This window comes from Somniosus microcephalus, chromosome 29 (genome assembly GCF_052327205.1).
Source record: "Somniosus microcephalus isolate GS21.2 chromosome 29, FLI_Smic_1.0, whole genome shotgun sequence".
Classification (NCBI taxonomy): Eukaryota; Metazoa; Chordata; class Chondrichthyes; order Squaliformes; family Somniosidae; genus Somniosus; species Somniosus microcephalus.
In genome coordinates, this window is record NC_141015.1 from 28,070,943 (window position 1) to 28,090,336 (window position 19,394).

Genomic DNA, 19,394 nt, shown 5'->3' on the forward strand with positions numbered 1-19,394 from the left:
CGCGCTTTCCTTTCTTCCCCACTGCGGCTTAAAATGGCGTCTCCCGCGCCGCTGCCAACGCCGCTCTCGGCGGTCCTCGTGGCAAATGGCGACGCCCTGTGGGTTTCGTGCGCTGCCCTGCGCCTCGCGTTTTCCTGCACGCCTCTCTCCCCCGTTGACGCTGCTCGGCCCTTGAACACCGGCTGCGCTCTGCTCTCTCTCATCTCTCTCCCTGTTGACGCTGCTCGGTCCTGAACACCGGCTGCACCCTGTGCGCTCTGCCCTCTCTCTCTCCCCCGTCGACGCTGCTCAGCCTTTTTCTGTGCCGTTCGGTCGGGCTCTAGCCGCCGCTGTCCGGGAAGGGTCTGCGCAGTACCTGTTGCCAGCCCATTTCGCTGGACCACCATGACTGGAAAGCCAAGCCTGGCTCTCGACAGCCTCCCCTGCGATGCTCAAATCTCCGCTGGATGACTGGGCGGTTGCCCGTGGTCGACGCCCGTGCTTCTGGACTCGACCTCCTTCCGCTGTTCTCCAGGAGCGAATCCCTGGGAGGTGATGCAGAGTTGCAGGTAGGTTCGAATCTGCGTCATCGCCAATGTTAGATCCGTGTATCTTAATGCTGTGTGTCCTTCAATAACTAGACACGAGACTGCAGGGAACAATCAACAGGTGTTTACTGAATGAGGGTTACTCTAGAACTATCTGTACAGATCACTACTCAGGGTTTATATACAGGTGTGGTCACTGCCGGTACTACAGTATACAGGAGCTGTAAAAAGTAGTTCTCCCCTTAAAGGTACATACATTACAAGTGGAACCAGTTTCATTTAGGAATTGAAGCCGAGATGGGATTAACTCTGTTTAGGGATTGAGGTGACTTGGGGCAGGCTAGATTTTGCAGATTAATTTCTTATAAAAGCTATGCCCTCAGAAGGAACAAAAGTACAAAAAACTGCATTTGGAGGGCTCTGCCTATTCATATTCCACAATCCTAAAAGAAATTTATTCCAATTTACCAACTTCAAGCCAGGAAATCTTAAAGGCAGTGTCTCCCTGTTCCACAGAAGAAGAGCAGCATTATAGTTTGTCAGATATGGGTTCCAGCTCCCTATCTTGCTGCAGGTTGAGTGCTAAAGTATTGTAGAGATAGCAGCACTGTGGGTAGGTAATCGACACTGAGGGAGAAAACTGGATGGTCATTAACACGAAACAGGCCTATCAACATTTTCATGTGAGATTGTGATTTTCAGTTTCTTAATTTTCTGGGCTTCAGTCCAGTGTATTCCTAGTTTTTTTTCCACCCCTCACTTTCCAGAGAGAACGCAAAAAAGGGAGCTCTTTTAATGAAATAAAAACAGAAAATGCTGGAGATACTCAGCAGGTCAGGCAGCATCTGTGAAGAGAGAAACAGAGTTAACGTTTCAGGTCGATGAACTGGAAAAAGGCAGGAAATGGAACAGATTTTTAAGCAAGTGAAGAGGCTGGGAAATGGGGCAGGGGATGAAAGAACAAAAGGGAAGGTCTGTGATAGGATAGAAGGCGGGAGAGGTTAAGAGACATTAAGAGATATTCAAGGCGAGAGGAGATGGTAATGGGACAGGTTAAGAAACAAAGAATGGCTCTAGATGAAGTGTAAATTGCGCTGGCAGAATGAAAAACAGCTGCCATGTGGGAGGGAAGAACAGAAGGCACAAACAAAAAGTGTGGATAAAAAAGATATATATGATAGGGGCCGAGGTTATGATCTGAAATTGTTGAACTCGATGTTGAGTCCAGAAGGCTGTAAAGTGCCTAATCGAAAGATGAGGTGCTGTTCCTCGAGCTTACGCTGAGCTTCCGTGGAACAATGCAAGAGGCCAAGGACGGTGAATTAAAGTGACAGAAGCTCGGGGTCCCCCTTACGGTCACCCAATCTACGTTTGGTCTCCCCAATGTAGGGCAGCGAATACAGTATACTAAATTGCAAGAAGTACAAGTAAATCGCTGTTTCACCTGGAAGGGGTGTTTGGGGCCCTGGACAGTGGGGGGCGGGGGGGGGGGGGGAGGTATAAGGGCATGTGTTGCACCTCCTGCGCTTTTAATGGCCCTGTTGTTACAATGAGTGCGTCACTGGGCTTTGCAGTCCAGAGGCGTTCTCAATTTGATCCCCAGTCTTTGTAGAGTTAGCCTCAGTTTCCCTGGGCGATGCAGAGGCATTCTGTTAATATTCCCGCCAGCTGTAATCTCCTCTGTGGAGGAATTACCCGCCAACATTGGCTCTTCAGGCTCACAAGTGGAAAACAGCCACTTATCCTTGGGCATGCAGCTGACACGTGGTTGAAAATTTGCCCTACCTTAACAGCTCTCAGAAGAAAGCCTAAGCGGCCACCTTGGAACTTCAGACTGCTTGGGGGAAGGGTGGTTTGAGGTAGACTGGATCCCTGAGCCTGCAATGTAGCTTGGTGTACATGTTAAAACCTGCCCTCCAGCCGCCAGAGAAACGTGGTTCTCTGTAGAATGACGTGCAAAGCTGTTGCTGTACCGTGATACCAGTCAGCTTGAGGTCGTTAAAGCACTGACCACTGCCCATCACAGTCAGCAGAGACACCAGTTTTAAGTCATTAGCTGCAGTATAACTGCAAATCGTTAGTTTGAAAGATACACGTTTAAAAACTGAAGAGCATATTTTTCTGTGAATATTAATAGGAAAGCTAGATACAATGATGTATGCTTTAAATTATAGTTTGAGGTTTATGTGGGGTTTTAAAATACCCGTTTTACCATCACCGTAAGCCTTCAGTGACGGTTTTATACGTTGGTTGAGATGTCCTGGCGTTCCTTTCTTCAGTTAGTTTCATTCTATTTCACGTCCTGATAGGTTCACTCAAAAAAAATGGCCAAACGTCACGCTTGGCAACAAGTTTCTTCCGGGGAAAAAAATCACTTGGTGCAGTTTGGAAGCTGCGTGTCGTCAATTGAAGGTACAGAATCGGCAATTCGTTACACATGAAGTGTCCTGCTCTTGTTATTTTGTAACTTTTGTAGAGCATGGTGTGTTTTTAAAAGGCAAGTACAGGAATCTTTTACATTTTCTGTTTTCCCGGGGCGCTGCGTGTATATACAACACGAGAATCAGCCACATTCTGCGGATGGTTTTTAAAAAAAAATGAATTGCAGACCCCAGCAAAACAAACAAAAAAAAGTGCTCAGATTCAGTTTAAAGTTTGCAGTGGGAGGCAAACACAGATTTGCAAAAACATTTATTTATAAACGAGCTGGAAAATTTAGCTTCATTCGAATATTTGGATAATTATTGAAATTAAAGTTACCCTTTCCAAAAAAAAAGGATCATCTTCAGTCTGGCCATGCAGCAGTCAGGTAGGCTGTGTGACCATTGTAACATGTAACGGAGGGGGTGGATTACTCAGTACTGGAGTTGAATGGGTTTGCGTGGCATTTGTGCAGCGAGTTTCCTCTACCATTCCGCAACACACCCCACCTTGCTACAGTGTACATTTCCAGGGCACTTTTTGTTTGTAACATAGTAGTTGGGACAAGCGACGCTTCTCTTGCTGCACTGCTGCTTGTAAATCGGTGATCGTTGAACACTTTTCCAGCGAGCCAGAACCCGTCAATCATTATTTCGTGCAGAATTTCAGTGTGGTAATGTGGTGCCTAATCTCAAGGCCACTCTCAACAGCAAGGAGGTAGGTTGAGTGCCCCCCGCAACTGGGGAGTATGACCGAAGCGGTAAAACGAGTTGTTTTTGAAAACTCATCCAAATGGTTAAGCCAGACCTTTACAAGAGTCAAGCCATTCTTTCTTTAAAGAGACTTGCAGTTATATAATAGGGCTGGAATTAGCTTAGTCATGCTCTTGCTGTATAACAAGAACATCTCGCTCTTATTAAAGTGCTGGTTTACACATTTTCTGGTTATCCATTGATCAGGGAGTTGGGAGGAACCTGCAGTGGAACTACAAGCACAGTGACCCAGTGCCCTAAAAATGTAGCAGAACTCCCTATGCACCCTGACCCTAAAATGTGTAAAACACCAATTTGTGTAATTATGCTGTCAGAATCTATAAATGTAGGCTGCAAATGCTGAGTTTGTTTATAAAAAAGTATAACTGCACCAGTGTATAATTACTTCTGTTAGTAAGATAAATAATTTTGGCAAGAGGTACACTGGAAGTAAATACTCTTTTTATGGAACATCCCAACCCGCAGACATTTAGGGGTACGGTTATTACACACGCCCCCTTGGAGTTTTTACTCAAAGTAGTAGCTGTCTTGTGATAACAACAGAAAATGCTGGAAATACTCCGCAGGCCAGGCAGCATCCGTGGAGAGAGAAACAGAGTTAACATTTCGGGTCTGTGACCCTTCGTCAGAACTGGAAAAAGTTAGAGATGTTACAGGTTTCAAGCAGGTGGAGAGGCAGGGAAAGGGGGAGGGGAAGAAAGAACAAAAGGAATAGTCGGTGCTAGGGTGGAAAGCAGGAGTGGTTTAATGTTGCAAATGGGGATGGTAGAATCATCAACAGCCGCCATGTGAAAAAATAGGGGCCGAGGTTATAGTCTGAAATTGTTGACTCAATGTTGAGTCCAGAAGGCCGTAAAGTGCCTAATCGAAAGACGAGGTGCAGTTCCTCGAGCTTACGTTGTCTTGTGATGTTCCACACAGGTAGTCCAGGCCCTTGAGTGTAATTTTGAGGTTTACTATGGAACCTGTAACCTAAATGTGACTTTGTTTCCCCAGTGCTGCAGTAATCAAATTTACTGAAGCAATATATCACATGGCTGACACAAGGTAAGATATTACTCACCTGATTGAAACTGAAAGATACAGTGGCTTAAAGATATATTTATTATGAAATTTCCTCTCAAAGCTTACTTAAAAATATATAACATGGTTCTTCTTTCCCAAGCCCTTGGTTAATTACATAATAAAAATATAATTTTTTGTTTTACCTTCCACAATGGATTTGCAGTATTTAATTAAAGAAAAGAAAAAAAGACTTGTATTTATATAACGTCTTTCACGACCACCGGACGTCTCAAAGCGCTTTACAGCCAATGAAGTACTTTTGAAGTGGAGTTGCTGTTGTAATGTAGGAAACACGGCAGCCAATTTGCGCACAGCAAATTCCCACAAACAGCAATGTGATAATGACCAGATAATCTGTTTTTGTCATATTGGTTGAGGGTTAAATATTGGCCAGGACACCGGGGCTAACTCCCCTGCTCTCCTTCGAGATAGTGCCATGCGATCTTTCACATCCACCTGAGTGAGTAGACGGGGCTTCGGTTTAACGTCTCATCTGAAAGACGGCACCTCCGACAGTGCAAGTACTTAATTTATTTTCCTCCTTCCTTCCAAAACCAGTATTCTTTTTCTAAGTTACATACATAGTTATAAAATATATTTTTGTCCCCTTTCACTTTCCATAATGGGTTTCTAGTTCTTGCTGAAATTATCATTGATGTAGCTTTGCACAAGAGATCTTGTTCCGACTAACACGTCTCCGACAACCAGCATCTTGAACAGTCATTGGCCATGCTGTTCAGTACTACTCTGACAGTCTTTTGACCAGTCCCACTTTACGTTCTTATGAAGGAGTCTACTCAACGGGTATGTAATCATTGACATGTTTGGAACAAAGTTACGGTAATAATTGACTAGACCCAGAAATAACTAACTTTTCTACATTCATTCGAGTAGATGCAGAAGTCATTGCTTCAGCCTTCTTCATTGATGTTAGAATGCCAGACTTGTTAGAAATGAAAGAAAAATGTGCTACGGAGTCTTGTATAAGCGAGCATTTGGACTTTTTTTAGTCAGATCATATTCGTGTAAACGCTTGAAAAATGCTTCGAGAATTTGTAGATGTTCTTCCTCTGACCTTCCAGTAACCACGCAATCATCCAAGATGCACTGAGTTCCTTGGAGAAAATTGTCTCCACGGTTTTCTGAAATACGGCTGGAGCAGATGCAATAACAAGATTCAGCCTTTTCGAACGATAAAGTCCTTGATACGTATTTATCGTTGCCAAATTCCGGCTTTTATCAGCAAGCTTCAATTGCAAGTAAGCCTAGGAAAGATCTAATTTAGAAAATTGTTGGCCACCGGTGAGATTGACGAACAGCTCTTCAGCCCTGGGCAGAGGATATTCATGAAGATCCAAACTAGGGTTCAGACTTATTCATTAGTCACCACAAACTCTTCTACCAACATCAGGTTTTACGACAAGCACAATCAGGCTTGCCCAGTCACTGGTCGATTTTCTCAATTCTGCCCTCACGCTCCATGCGATCTAATTCTGCTGCTATCCTTTCCTTTAAAGTGTGTGGACCGCTCTGGGCTTAAAACATTTTGGCTTCATACTCTCCTTCACATTAAGCTGTACTTGGATATCTTTAGCGATCAAGTTTTGGACTGATTGGGACTTGTTCTCTTCCATGAGTACGTCCATGGGTCTTTGAGTGATGATCTTAATATTGACCCAGTTTAACTTCAGCCTACAAAACCAATATTTGACCAACAATTAGGGACCTTTTCCCATAACTACAATTACAGACAATTGTTTTGTCTGATTTCCGTTTTATATTGATTTTTGTAGGGCAATTTTCGGATGCTTGTCCTCGAGTAATTTTGATGACATAATAGTTACCACAGCCCCAGTTTCCAATTCAAATTTATATTTAATACCTTCTAGCTAGACAGGGACCACAATCTCCCATTTGCCCCTTTCCTGTCATGGAATATACAAGAAAAGGTGTCTCTTCTTCATCCATCTCACCTTGTGGTACGGTTTCTGCCTGAGGTTCCTCGTCAGAAGCAACATAATGGACACTGGAATTATCTCTTCTGTCGATTCGTCACAGTGCTAAGATATGACTTGGTGACTTCTTTAGCTTTCCCTGCCTCCAATCTAGCAGCACCTACTGACTTCAGGCAACACTTAGCTAACTGGCCCAATTGTGTGCAGTTATGACATTTATCCTTCTTACCAACACATCGGTCTGGATGATGATTGTTGTGTTTTGAGTTTTGCTTCAATTAAGTTTGTCCCAGTTCCCGGGTGTTACCTGAAGGGGGTGCTGGGGGGCTCGGTTTTACTTTGTCTGCATGGCAGAACCCGAAACTGAAAGTGAAAGACAATGTGCTGTAATGTCCACCCATTTACTCAGTAAATAGTAAAAGGTACATTCCATCTCCTCTATTCATTACTGTTCGGTCAAGATGCAATACTGGCGACGAGGCAGCTGTTGAACTCTCTAGAAGGATGGAGATAGACATGCGAACCTACAGCCGTGATATTGGAAATTGCGATGAGCGGGCCACTCAGCTAGCAGCATCAACGGCATTTTGATAGTTGGCTAGCTGTGACGTAGACAGCGGACAAAGTATTGTGCGGGTCAGGCAACTACCGTGAGTGTAGCTACCGTAACTCTGGCCGGAGGAGAAAAAGAATTTTTTAAAAAAGAGAAAAAAGTCCGTGGATCTTAAAGGGACAGTGCACATTAAAACTATGACGACCTTGGGATGTATTGAAGAGTTCTCTGGGGATAAGGACAGTTCATGGGAGGAATACGCAGAAAGACTGGGGTGTTTCTTTGAGGCCAAGAATATTGACGAAGAGAAGAAGCGCTCAGTGTTGCTAAGTGTATGCGGAGCTGCTACTTACTCCGTCCTGCGTTCATTGGTGGCTCCTCGTAAACCTAGTGAGGTGGATTATGCTGATTTGATTGAGAAGCTGCAGAAACATTTTAACCCAAACCCTCAGAGATTGTGCAGTGTTTCCATTTTCACAATTGTAAACAACAGCCTGGACAATCTATTTCAAGTTACAATGCTGAGTTGAGGAAACGCTCATTACATTGTAATTTTGGTGACCATTTAGACAATATGCTCCATGATCGGATTGTGTGTGGAGTGCTAGACTCGGCATTGCAGAGACGGCTGTTAGCGGAGAAGGCCCTGATGTTCCGACTGGCCAAGGAGAAGGCTTTAGCAGCAGAGGCTGCATCGCTGAACACACGTATGCTCCGTACAGAGGCAGCACCATCTCAGGCCGCCGAGGAGGTGCACAAGACCACACACGCAGCTGCTGCTGCGAGAGACATGGAGGCAACTAAAGAGACAGGAAGAAAATGTTTCCGCTGTGGGGCTCTCCATGGTTCCACTACATGCAAATTTGTGTCAGCGGTATGTCATTTTTGTAAGAAAAGAGGACACATAGCTTGTGTCTGCATGAAGAAAGCTCAGGCTGCTGCAGCAGAGCCAACACAAGCATCGCAGACACACACCCTGACACTGGAGGACAACGATGAGTATCCAGTATATACCACGGAAGCTGAGCAGCTACCCCACGGACGGTGGGGATACACGGCAAATGTGATCATGAATGAGGCACCACTCTGCATGGAGGTGGATTCAGGCTCAGCGTGTTCATTGATAAGTGAAGACACTTACAATAGGCTGTGGCCAAGTGAACCCCCGGCGATGGCTCAGGTCAGTGGCGTGCTACGGCAGTGGTCCCAAGCTCAACTCCAGGTGCTGGGTATGATTCATGTGGAAGTTAAGTATCGGGCAGTCAAGGACACACTTCCACTTTATGTGGTGGCGGGGCAGAGATTGGTTTGAGCCCCTCGGTATTAAAGTGACAGGAGTACACACGGTACAGTGACAGCCCATAATGCCTATGTTGGAGAACTATGAAGAGGTTTTTGGTGAGTTCGGGGCCTGTCAGGGACCGCCAGTCTCAATCGAAGTGGACCCAGGGGTAGCGCCTAAGTTCTTCAAGGCGCGACCAGTTCCTTTTGCGTTGCGCAAGAAGGTGGATGAGGCCCTGGATAAGCTGGTGAACCAAGGGGTTCTCTTGCCAGTGAAGAACTCCCGTTGGGCCACCCCTATCGTGCCCATTGCAAAGAAGGATGGGGGCCTGCGAATCTGTGGAGATTACAGGTGTACGGTTAATACTGCTGTGTTACCAGATGTGTATCCCTTACCAACAGTTACAGAGCTGTTTTCAACACTGGCTGGAGGCACTCTATTCACCAAGCTGGATCTCAAGCAAGCATACCAGCAACTGGTCCTGGATGAAGAGTCAGCCGAGCTGTTGACAATCAACACCCACAGAGGACTTTTCCGAGCCACAAGGCTGCAGTTTGGGGTGTCTACGGCTGTGGCAATCTTTCAGAGGTTCATGGACACCCTGTTGGCTGGTGTTCCGGGAGTTCAGCCTTACTTGGATGACATACTGATTACAGGCAAGACACAGGAAGCCCATGATGAGCAGCTGCAGGAAGTACTACGCCGGCTGGCTGAGGTAGGACTACGCCTTCAGAAGGAGAAATGTGTGTTCGCTGCCAATGGGGTGGAGTTCTTGGGATTCCGAGTGGACAAAGACGGTGTGCATCCGACTACGGAGAAGGTGGAGGCTATCAGGAGCGCTCCCACCCCCAAGAACAAGACCGAACTGCAGGCATTCCTCGGACTGTTAAACTTCTACAGTTGTTTTCTCAAGGGCAAAGCCACAATCTTAGAGCCACTGCACAGGCTGTTAGACCAAGCAACAGTGTGGAACTGGACCTCAGCTCATGAAACAGCCTACAGACAGGCAAAGGAACTGCTACAAGCAGATAAGGTTCTGGCAGACTATGATGAAAACAAGCCATTGGTGTTGGTGTGTGATGCCTCACCATACGGGCTGGGAGCTCTGTTGGGTCACATAGAGCCAGATGACCGGGAAGCGCCCATCAGTTTTGCCTCAAGAACACTCTCAACAACAGAACGTAATTACGCCCAGATTGACAAGGAGGCCCTAGCCATCATATTTGGGGTAAAGAAGTTCAGCCAGTACCTGTTAGGGAGACAGTTCGTCATCTACACAGACCACAAGCCACTCTTGGGGCTCCTGCATCACTCCAAGCCCATGCCCCAGATCATATCACCGCGTATGCTTCGGTGGAGTCTGATGTTGGGGGCCTACAGTTATGAACTTTGCTACAGGCCTGGGAAGATGCTGGGTAATGCTGATGCTCTGAGTCGCTTGCCTTTGAACCGGCCGATGGCTGAGATGCCACCACCCCTGGAGGTGCTGCTACTGGAGGAGGTTCCGGAGGCCCCACTCCATGCCCAGCGGATTGGCAGCCTCACACAGAAAGATCCAGTCTTATCACGGGTGCTACACTGGCTGCTGCATGGCTGGCCCTCCGAGGTCCAGGAGGAGCATTTCAAGCCCTTCGTTCAGAGGCGCCATGAAATGTCTGTACACAAGAACTGCGTGCTCTGGGGAAGCCGTGTGGTGGTTCCTGCCGCCGCAAGAGAGGAGGTGCTGAAAATGCTGCATGACTCACACCCTGGGATTGTGCACATGAAGGCGTTGGCGAGAAGCTACATCTGGTGGCCGGGGTTGGACCGAGACGTGGAGGAGGTGGTAAAGAACTGTGAGACATGTCAGCTGACTCGCCATAGCCCATCCAAGGCTTCCCTTCAGCCCTGGGAGTGGACCACTCGTAAATGGTCAAGACTCCACATTGACTTTGCAGGGCCATTTCAGGGGAAGGTCTTTTTGATAGTGGTGGATTCTCATTCAAAATGGCTGGAGGTGGCTATCATGAGCTCCATGACATCCAGTGCAGTGATCAACGCGCGTTGCATTTGCTGTTTGCCACACATGGGGTCCCCGACGTGCTGGTTTCGGACAATGGAGCAGCCTTCACATCAGCGGAGTTCAAGGCTTTTGCAGGCAGAAACTGGATCCGCCACGTGACCACAGCGCCCTATCACCCCTCCTCTAACGGGCAGGCAGAGAGGATGGTGCAAACCACAAAAGAGGCACTGGTGAGGATATCGGTGGGGGACTGGCAAACCAGATTGGCCAGGTTCCTGTTATCACAGCATGCCACACCAAACTCCGCAACGGGGAAGAGTCCTGCCGAGATGCCGATGGGTCGCTGGCTGGCGACTGCACTGGACCGGCTACACCCGGACTACAGGGATGAGATGCGCACAAAGCAAGAGGAGCTGGCTAAGAAGCACCAGGGCACCGCCAGGCAGTTCGAGCCGTCAGAGACTGTGTTTGCCCATTGCTATGCAGGAGGAGACAAATGGATGCCTGCCGTGATGGAGCAGGCCACGGGTCCCCTGTCGTACAGCGTCCGTACACCTGATGGCCAGCTACACAGACGCCACGTAGACCAGCTACGGGGTCGTACTCCGGTGAGAGTAACAGAGACGTCACAGGCTAGGCCATTGTCTCCGCCACCTCTGCCAGGCAGTGACGGCCTGCTTCCTGCAACAACGACGGAAGCCACATCGACAGAAGGTGTCACGGTGTCACGGAGTCATCAGCCACGGAGGAAGGTTTTCCTGCGGCTAGCAGTGGCACCCCGACTATGCCTGTCCAGCGGCGCTCAAGTCGGGTTAGATTCCGTCCCAGATGCCTGGAGGACTAAGGGGTTTTATCTGGGGGAAAGGAGAGTTGTGTTTTGAGTTTTGCTTCAATTAAGTTTGTCCCAGTTCCCGGGTGTTACCTGAAGGGGTTGCTGGGGGGCTCGGTTTTACTTTGTCTGCATGGCAGAACCTGAAACTGAAAGTGAAAGACAATGTGCTGTAATGTCCACCCATTTACTCAGTAAATAGTAAAAGGTACATTCCGTCTCCTCTATTCATTACTGTTCGGTCAAGATGCAATAATGATTACTTTCATGCACATTTCCAACATGGTTAAGTGACTGTTTACTCCGGAGTGAATGGACCCTGTGGCCTGTAACTCGCGAGTATGCCTGGCGACGGTCTCCATTCCAGGTGTTACTTTGAGAGCTCTAGTAGACTCGCGTTTGATTTCGACCAGTGCTTTCCTCTGTATCGACGTTTCCTTCAAACTGCAGACAAAGCGGTCTCTTATTACATCATCGAGAAACCCTCTGATGGGCCTTCAATAACCACAAAACTAGAAGTTATAGATTTAAACAAGTTGGCTTTTAATCACTAAGATCAGAGCTAACATCTCAACACACCGACTGGTTCACAGGAATGAGTCATACAGATCCTGGGATCTTTATGTAAGAGAAGTCAGGGGCGGAGCCAAGAGCCAAGACCTGGAACCTCCCAGGTTAGTCGGGAAAGAGGAAGTGAAACTGTACACAGTGGGGGAGGGTAATATACATGAGTGCAAAACAAATACAGGATCAAGACAAACAGATTTCATTACACCCTCCAATGTCACATGTTTTGGACAGTTTCCCCAGTTCTGTCACAAACTGAGAAATATATTCATCCTCGCTTTGCCTCCTCTGCTTAAACTTGAACTGTTCCGCACTGACGAGTGACTTCGAGCTCAGATGCTCATTGCTCGCTTCGACCAACTCCTCATGCGTTTTGTCTTTAGGCTGGGCAGGAGAAATCAGACTCTTAATCAATATGTATGTTGCAGGTCCGTCGATAGTAAGCAAAAATACTCTCTTGGCATCTATTGCAAGTGAATTTGCCACAAAATGAAACTGAAGTCTTCCTACATACTCACTCCCCCTTGACCCCATTTGATACTCTCCATTTGTTCCAACTAATGCCAACACGATCAACAAAATTTCAGTGACACAGTAGACCAAAACCTAAGTAACAAAGATGTCCAATACTCAATCCTTTTAACAACGCGCTGTCCTTTATCCTTATCTGAATAAACACTCAGATTAGTGGTAATAACTAACTGCTTTTATTTCCAGACCTTCTAGAATATTCCTGTCAAAGAATAACCAAAGTAATACACTCCAAAGTCTTCTTTTGTAATTGCTACAATGCACTTACTCCCACCAGGGAGCCATCTAATGTTCAGTTAACAATATGCAAGTTCAATACTGATCACCATGGTGTACCTCTCTTACACACACAGAATTGGTTGACTGGAGCCGTTACTCCAGTTCAGGTGGAACCTCAAACTGTGAGACTCGAGCATCACCCATGCCCCAGAGAGAGGGTCAGAACGGTTCAAGTTTAACCAGAGCGGCAAAGGGAAGCTTCATGTAGGCACTTCAAACATGAAATGATTCATTTTATGGCAAAGTTTAATGATTATCTTTCCCTGTAGAATTTTGTATAAAAACATAAGAAATAGAAGCAGGAGCATTTGGCCCCTCGAGCCTGCCCTGCCATTCAATAAGATCATGGTTGATCTGATCTTGGACTCAACACCACTTTCCCTGATGTGCTGATTGAAGCAGGAAAATGGTGCCCGAAAGTATTTTGATAAACAGCTTGGTTGGATCTGTGACCTTCGGTTCCTTGTTCCTGATTGGCAATGGCATCAACTGGATACTTGAGCAAATTAGAATGGTTCATTGAGCAGATTATTTGAGAAAATCATTAAGTATGTCACTTAAAGTGTGATGTGTGATATATAAAAGACTTTTAATATTGCAGATAGATGGCACCACTACCACAACCGTTAATGTGGCATGTATTTTTGCCTCCCTCGTCCTCCAAACTCAGGACAATTTACAATGAAAAATGCCATGTTAGTCTTGGCCAGAGTCTTAAAACTACATCCACTTGAGAACAAAGTCGGTGCAAAAATGATTAATTCATTCCCTCTGGAGAAGATCTGATGAATGGCACGAGGTCAAAACTTACAATCTCCAAACAGAGAAGTTTGTACATGTTTGACCTACATGTCAACAAATAAAAGGTGACTCCTGAGTGAGTTCATGGGGAATGAGATGTGAGGCACCCGTGTAATTAAATATGTGTGGGAAGCAGCTTTTTTTTTTGCATTTTCTCAAAACCTCACATGTTGGGTCTCTCTTCACCAGCAGTTGCAGGATTTGGGAGCACAGTGCTACAAATTGTTATTTTCCACATACAGAGCAACTACCCACTGCCATTCATTTTCAAGAACCTGTTTATCTAACAAGAGAGAATAGGAGGATTAGTGTAGCATGAGCACGAATAGGAAAGTAAATTTACTTGCTAAAGATATTTTCTTCAGTATCAGTCTTAACTGATTCTTTTTAATCCCCACTCCATCTTTTTAATCCCCACTCCATCATCTACTCTAGTTAGTTCACCATTGGTTGTTAATGATATACTTGGCGTTACAGAGAGGAACCTAAAAGCTTTTGGAAATGAACATGACAGTTAGAGGGAATCAAAAGGTTTGCGAGATGGCATAATAAAGACTCCTGACTCTTTTTATTCCCCCATCTTAACATATTTTTACACTAATCATTATGTATCATTGCTCATTTTCCTTAATGGTAGATGTGTGAACTTGAGGTTTCTCAATTCTTGCAGTTATGTGAATGTCACATAAAGTGATTCTTTCAGGTCTGGTGTAGGCTGCAGAGTCTTTCCTTCTCTCTTCAGCACATCAAAATAATTTATCTAATTACTATATTTGTACATCTGTCTACATAACAACAGTGACTGCACTTCAAAAGTAATTCACTGGCTATGAAGGGCTTTGGGATTGCCTCAAGGGCATGAAAGGCATCACATAAATACTGTTCTATTTCTCAGTGGCTTGTGTGATGACTATCTCTTAGAGGGCTTAGATTCACAGCCAGCCACACCCTCCCCCCACCCCTTTTCTGTCCTGCTGATCTCCATCTCGCAACACTCTAGGGTTTGAAAACTCTGCCCACCATTTGGGGAGTTTTACAAAATCAGTAAAATGGCAATTTTCTTAATGGTTAGAACCTAAATAAACCTCGAGTTAAATAAACTTTTTAGGCTTTATACTTTTGGACATGTTATTCACATAAAAATAATATTGGGAAAAGAAAGTTAATCTGATTCATTATTGAATATGTGTGGAAGCTTTTTGCTGAGTTTTTTTACAATATTGAATTGCCTCAAAATTTTCGACCAGGATTTAAATAAAAAGTGAAAATATTCCTAGAGTTGTAAACACACCAAAAAAAGCAAAACCATAGAGCCCTACATATATCGTACATGGAATTAGGTGGGCAAGAACATGGCAGATGGAATATAATGTGGATAAATGTGAAGTTATCCACTTTGGTAGAAAAAACAGAAAGGCAGAGTATTTCCTAAATGGTGAAAGATTGGGGAATGCAGCTGCTCAAAGGGACCTGGATGTCTTTGTACATGAGTCACTGAAAGTGAATGTACGGGTGCAGCAAGCCATTAGGAAGGCAAATGGTATGTTGGCCTTCATTACAAGAAGATTTGAGTATAAGAGTAAAGAAGTCTTACTTCAATTATATAGGGCCTTGGTGAGACCACACCTGGAGTACTGTGTACAATTTTGGTCTCCTTACCTAAGGAAGGATATACTTGCCATAGAGGGAGTGCAACAAAGGTTCACGAGATTGATACCTGGGATGGTGGGACTGTCGTATTTGAAGAGATTGAGTAAACTAGGCTTGTATTCTCTTGAATTCAGAAAAATGAGAGGGAATCTCATTGAAGCATACAAAATTATTACAGGGCTTGATAGGATGGATGCTGGGAGAATGTTCCCCTTGGCTGGGGAGCCTAGAACCAGGGGCCACCGCCTCAAGATAAAGGGTAGGCCATTCAGGACTGAGATGAGAAGAAATTTCTTCACACAGAGGGGTGTGAATCTTTGGAATTCTGTACCCCAGAGGGCTGTGGAGGTTCAGTCATTGGGTATATTCAAAACCGAAGTCGATAGATTTCTGACTAGTAAGGGCACCAAGGGATATGGCGATAGGGCCGGTGAATGGAGTTGAGGCAGAAGATCAGCCATGATCGCATCGAATGGCAGAGCAGGCTCGAAGGGCGGAATGGCCTACTCCTGCTCCTATTTCTTATGTTCTTATGTTGTTAGGAGGTGCAGCCCTCCTCTGAAATACTGTTCTTGCCACCAACATTTGTTCCTGTGGAAGTGCTGTAAGAGAAATCGTTGCATTCTATGGGGGTGCTGGGTCTGCAGGAGCTGGTCCCCCTACATACCCCCTTCCAGTACTGGCGATTGTTACAAACATGAATATGAGCTCATAGATTGCACTCCAAAAGGAGGTTTGAATTTCACCTGGTTCGCCCAGCCAAGTCAGCGTTCCACTTGTTAAATTTCAGCAGCAGCGAGTAAATACTAAATGTCAACCGACCTATGAAAGCAAAGGTCTATTTTTAGTGCTGCAGAGCACGGTCTTGTCAGGGCATTGATTTGCATCATATTTGGCTTTCCTCTGTGATTGGCAGCCAGTGCTGAACTTCCACTTCACTTCACCTACATTGGAGAGCAGGCAGGCATTTTCCAGCACAGCTGTAGAGAAAAAAGAGACATCAAATTCTTTCAGGAAATGTATCTGCTGTTTGAAAAAAATCACAGCGAACTAACGAGGCCAAGAGGTGAATGCATTTTTTTTTATTGTCGTGATCAAAGGATGAGCTTTAACTGCATTTAGTTAACAAATATTGACCATAGCAGATGTGCAGCATATTTACACAGTGGGTTGATTTCGATCATTCAGTTGACTCCTCAGAAATGTCACAATTTAATTTATTTTTTTTACAATCAGGAATGTGTAGAACATCTCCAAAAAGACTGACAAAGGATAAATAGGAAAGGGATGAGAAAAATGGCCCTAAAATGTAGGGAGGAAAAAAAATACTTTTTATGCTCAGTTCCAGACTTGTTTTATATTAAGTGCTGATAGTCCTCATTAGCCGTGCCGAGCAAGTTGCCAGCTGTGAGCCCGAGAATTGTTATATATTGTTAAACAGGTAGTACAAAGGGACCTGGGTGTCCTTGTACACCAGTCACTGAAAGCAAACATGCAGGTGCAGCAAGCAGTTAGGAAGGCAAATGGTATGTTGGCCTTCATTGCAAGAGGATTTGAGTACAGGAGCAAGGATGTCTTACTTTAGTTGTACAGGGCCTTGGTGAGACCACACCTAGAGTACTGTGTGCAGTTTTGGTCTCCTTACTTAAGAAAGGATATATTTGCCATAGAGGGAGTGCAGCGAAGGTTCACCAGACTGATTCCTGGGATGGCAGGACTGTCGTATGAGGAGAGATTGGGTCGACTAGACCTGTATTCACTAGAGTTTAGAAGAATGAGAGGGGATCTCATTGAAACGTATAGAATTCTGACAGGGCTAGACAGACTGGATGCAGGGAGGATATTTCCCCTGGCTGGTTGGGGGGGTTTAGAACGAGGGGTCACAGTCTCAGGATACGGGGTAGGACATTTAGGACTGAGATGAGGAGACATTTCTTCACTCCGAGGGTGGTGAACCTGTGGAATTCTCTACCACAGAAGGCTGTGTAGGCCAAGTCACTGAATATATTTAAGAAGGAGATAGATAGATTTCTAGACGCAAGGCATCAAGGGGTATGGGGAGAGAGCGGGAATATGGTATTGAGATAGAGGATCAGCCAAGATCGTATTGAATGGCGGAGCAGGCTCGAAGGGCCGAATGGCCTACTCCTTATTTTTCTATGTTTCATTCAGTTATAAAAACAGAAAATGCTGGGAATACTCAGCAGGTCAGGCAGTATCTGTGGCGAGAAACAGAGTTAAATGCAGGTTCTCAGTCTAGCATGTACTGGGGGTTAGTGGTCGAGGGGTCTGTTATGTTCAAGTTCTCAGTCTGCCATGCATTGGGGGGTTGTGTAAGTTCTTCGCCTAGCATTCACTGGGGGTCGGTTGGCTAGGAGGCAGTTAACCCCTATTGTTATAAAACACTCTCTGAGTCACCATGAGCAGTGTGACGGGAGTTCTGCTGGTTATATTCTAAAACTGTGTGATAGCTCACACTTCCTCTTTGTCCACTCATACTTTCTCTGTCAGACTTTATCATCACACCTTCTGATTTGCTGTCACTCGGGAGTCACAGGTTTTTTTAAAAAATTGCTCCCACTTTGGTATTACACTTTTTGATTCACTCAAATATCAGATTCAATAAATTACAGTTCAATGGCTAAGAAATGCAACCAAAATCTACCAATGAAGTGAAGCAGAACCCGAGCCAGTCAGATCACTCCAAAAAAGACGGGAGACGCCCAATCAGAACGCAGTAACTACAGGAGTAGCAACATCTACCAACTGGAAATTGAACAAATTAAATTGCTCAAAATACTTTTTGGAATAAAAACCTCCCACTTGATCGCTACATGAGTAAAACATAATGTAACTGAAGTAAACATGTTGCAGAGAGTATTATAATGTATCTGTTAAATTGTTCAGCAAGTGTGACTATTGAGTTTAACTCCCAAATCCTAACCTTGAGTTTTATTCTGGTGCTGAAGTGGCTGCTTTCTGCCCCCTAGTGCACATCGAGTAATACAATGGGAGGTCTGCTATTATTTAAAAAAAAACATGTCTGCTCCTGTCTGTTGCTCTGTTGCTGCAATAATCCACTGCCCACCCAAGTCCTTTCTCACTTGAGCCCCTGCCCGAAATGCCGCACCTTCCGACCCGCCAATCTCCTGTGGCCCACCCTGCGCTTGATGCATTTTTGTTCCGACGCAGCAACTCCCGACCCTCACTTAGGCCTGTTCTAGCATCAGTTTGCACTGTATCTTCAGCTGTACGTCGAATTGGGCCTGAAACTCTGGAAACAGGCTGAAGATGGGGGAGGATTTTGTTGAGGGATCACCCACAGGTCAAATAGGATTGTGCCAGATTCTCCGAAGTCACCGTCTCCTTCTCGCCCTAGATAGACAGATTGTTGAATGGTAAGGGAGTCGAGGGTTATGGGGAGCGGGCAGGGAAGTGGAGTTGAGGCCAAGATCAGATCAGCCATGATCTTATTGAATGGCGGAGCAGGCTTGATGGGCCGAATGGCCGACTCCTGCTCCTACGTCTTATGTCTTATGTTCTTCTCCCCCATGCTGGCTGACCCCCAATGCTATTATACCCCGGGGTCTCCCTCCTCAGTGCACCACGACTCCTAGAACCCCCCCCCCCCAACCCCCGCTGCCCCTTCCAGTGCTCTTAGAAGTTGGGAAGCCCATCCCAAATAATACCAGGCATCGTCAGATCCCAGTGCAGCCACACTGGGATCCTCTGCCCCGAAACCTTTTCCCAATGGCCTAAACCCTGAAATTCCCCCAACCCTCACTGATGTCAGCCCTGTAATTCCCAGGTGATCCAGGACCCCACTCTCCAGTGCTCTTAGATTTGAGGACTACCTTCCGTCGTGCTTCCAGATCCGTGTACTAGCAAAGAGCAGGCCTCCCTTTCCCAGTACTAGCAGAATGTGGGATTCCGTCACCCTCCCCCCTCCCAAGAAACATCATGTAGTTCTAATATGCCGTAGGATTCCTCCCATAGTGCTCCAGACCATGTCACCCTTTCCTTGGACCCTCTTCAGTGCTAACAGACCCTAGTAACTCCTTCCAATGCTCCTAGACCCCAGGATACCTCCCCCATGCAGCTACAGCCAGAGGAACATCCCCTTAGTGGTACTGGGATTACTCCTGTGCTGATAACCCCA

At 45.7% G+C, this 19,394-nt stretch overlaps 1 protein-coding gene across 8 annotated transcripts in view; it reads left to right on the forward strand.

Moving 5' to 3' along the window:
- The first annotated feature begins 2,331 nt into the window (after positions 1 to 2,331).
- LOC147098597 (very long chain fatty acid elongase 4-like) overlaps positions 2,332 to 19,394 on the forward strand; it is a 46,931-nt gene continuing 29,868 nt past the window's right edge. Inside the window, exons 1-3 of one of the 8 annotated variants that reach the window (XM_085970473.1) lie at positions 2,332 to 2,386; positions 2,837 to 2,939; positions 4,718 to 4,768. The gene's annotated coding sequence lies outside the window, so the exon portion shown is untranslated. Of the gene's footprint in view, positions 2,387 to 2,430; positions 3,025 to 3,078; positions 3,337 to 3,421; positions 3,666 to 4,717; positions 4,769 to 16,189; positions 16,302 to 19,394 lie in introns of those variants that run through there. The other 7 variants (XM_085970474.1, XM_085970472.1, XM_085970475.1 and 4 more) reach the window with 7 other exon arrangements.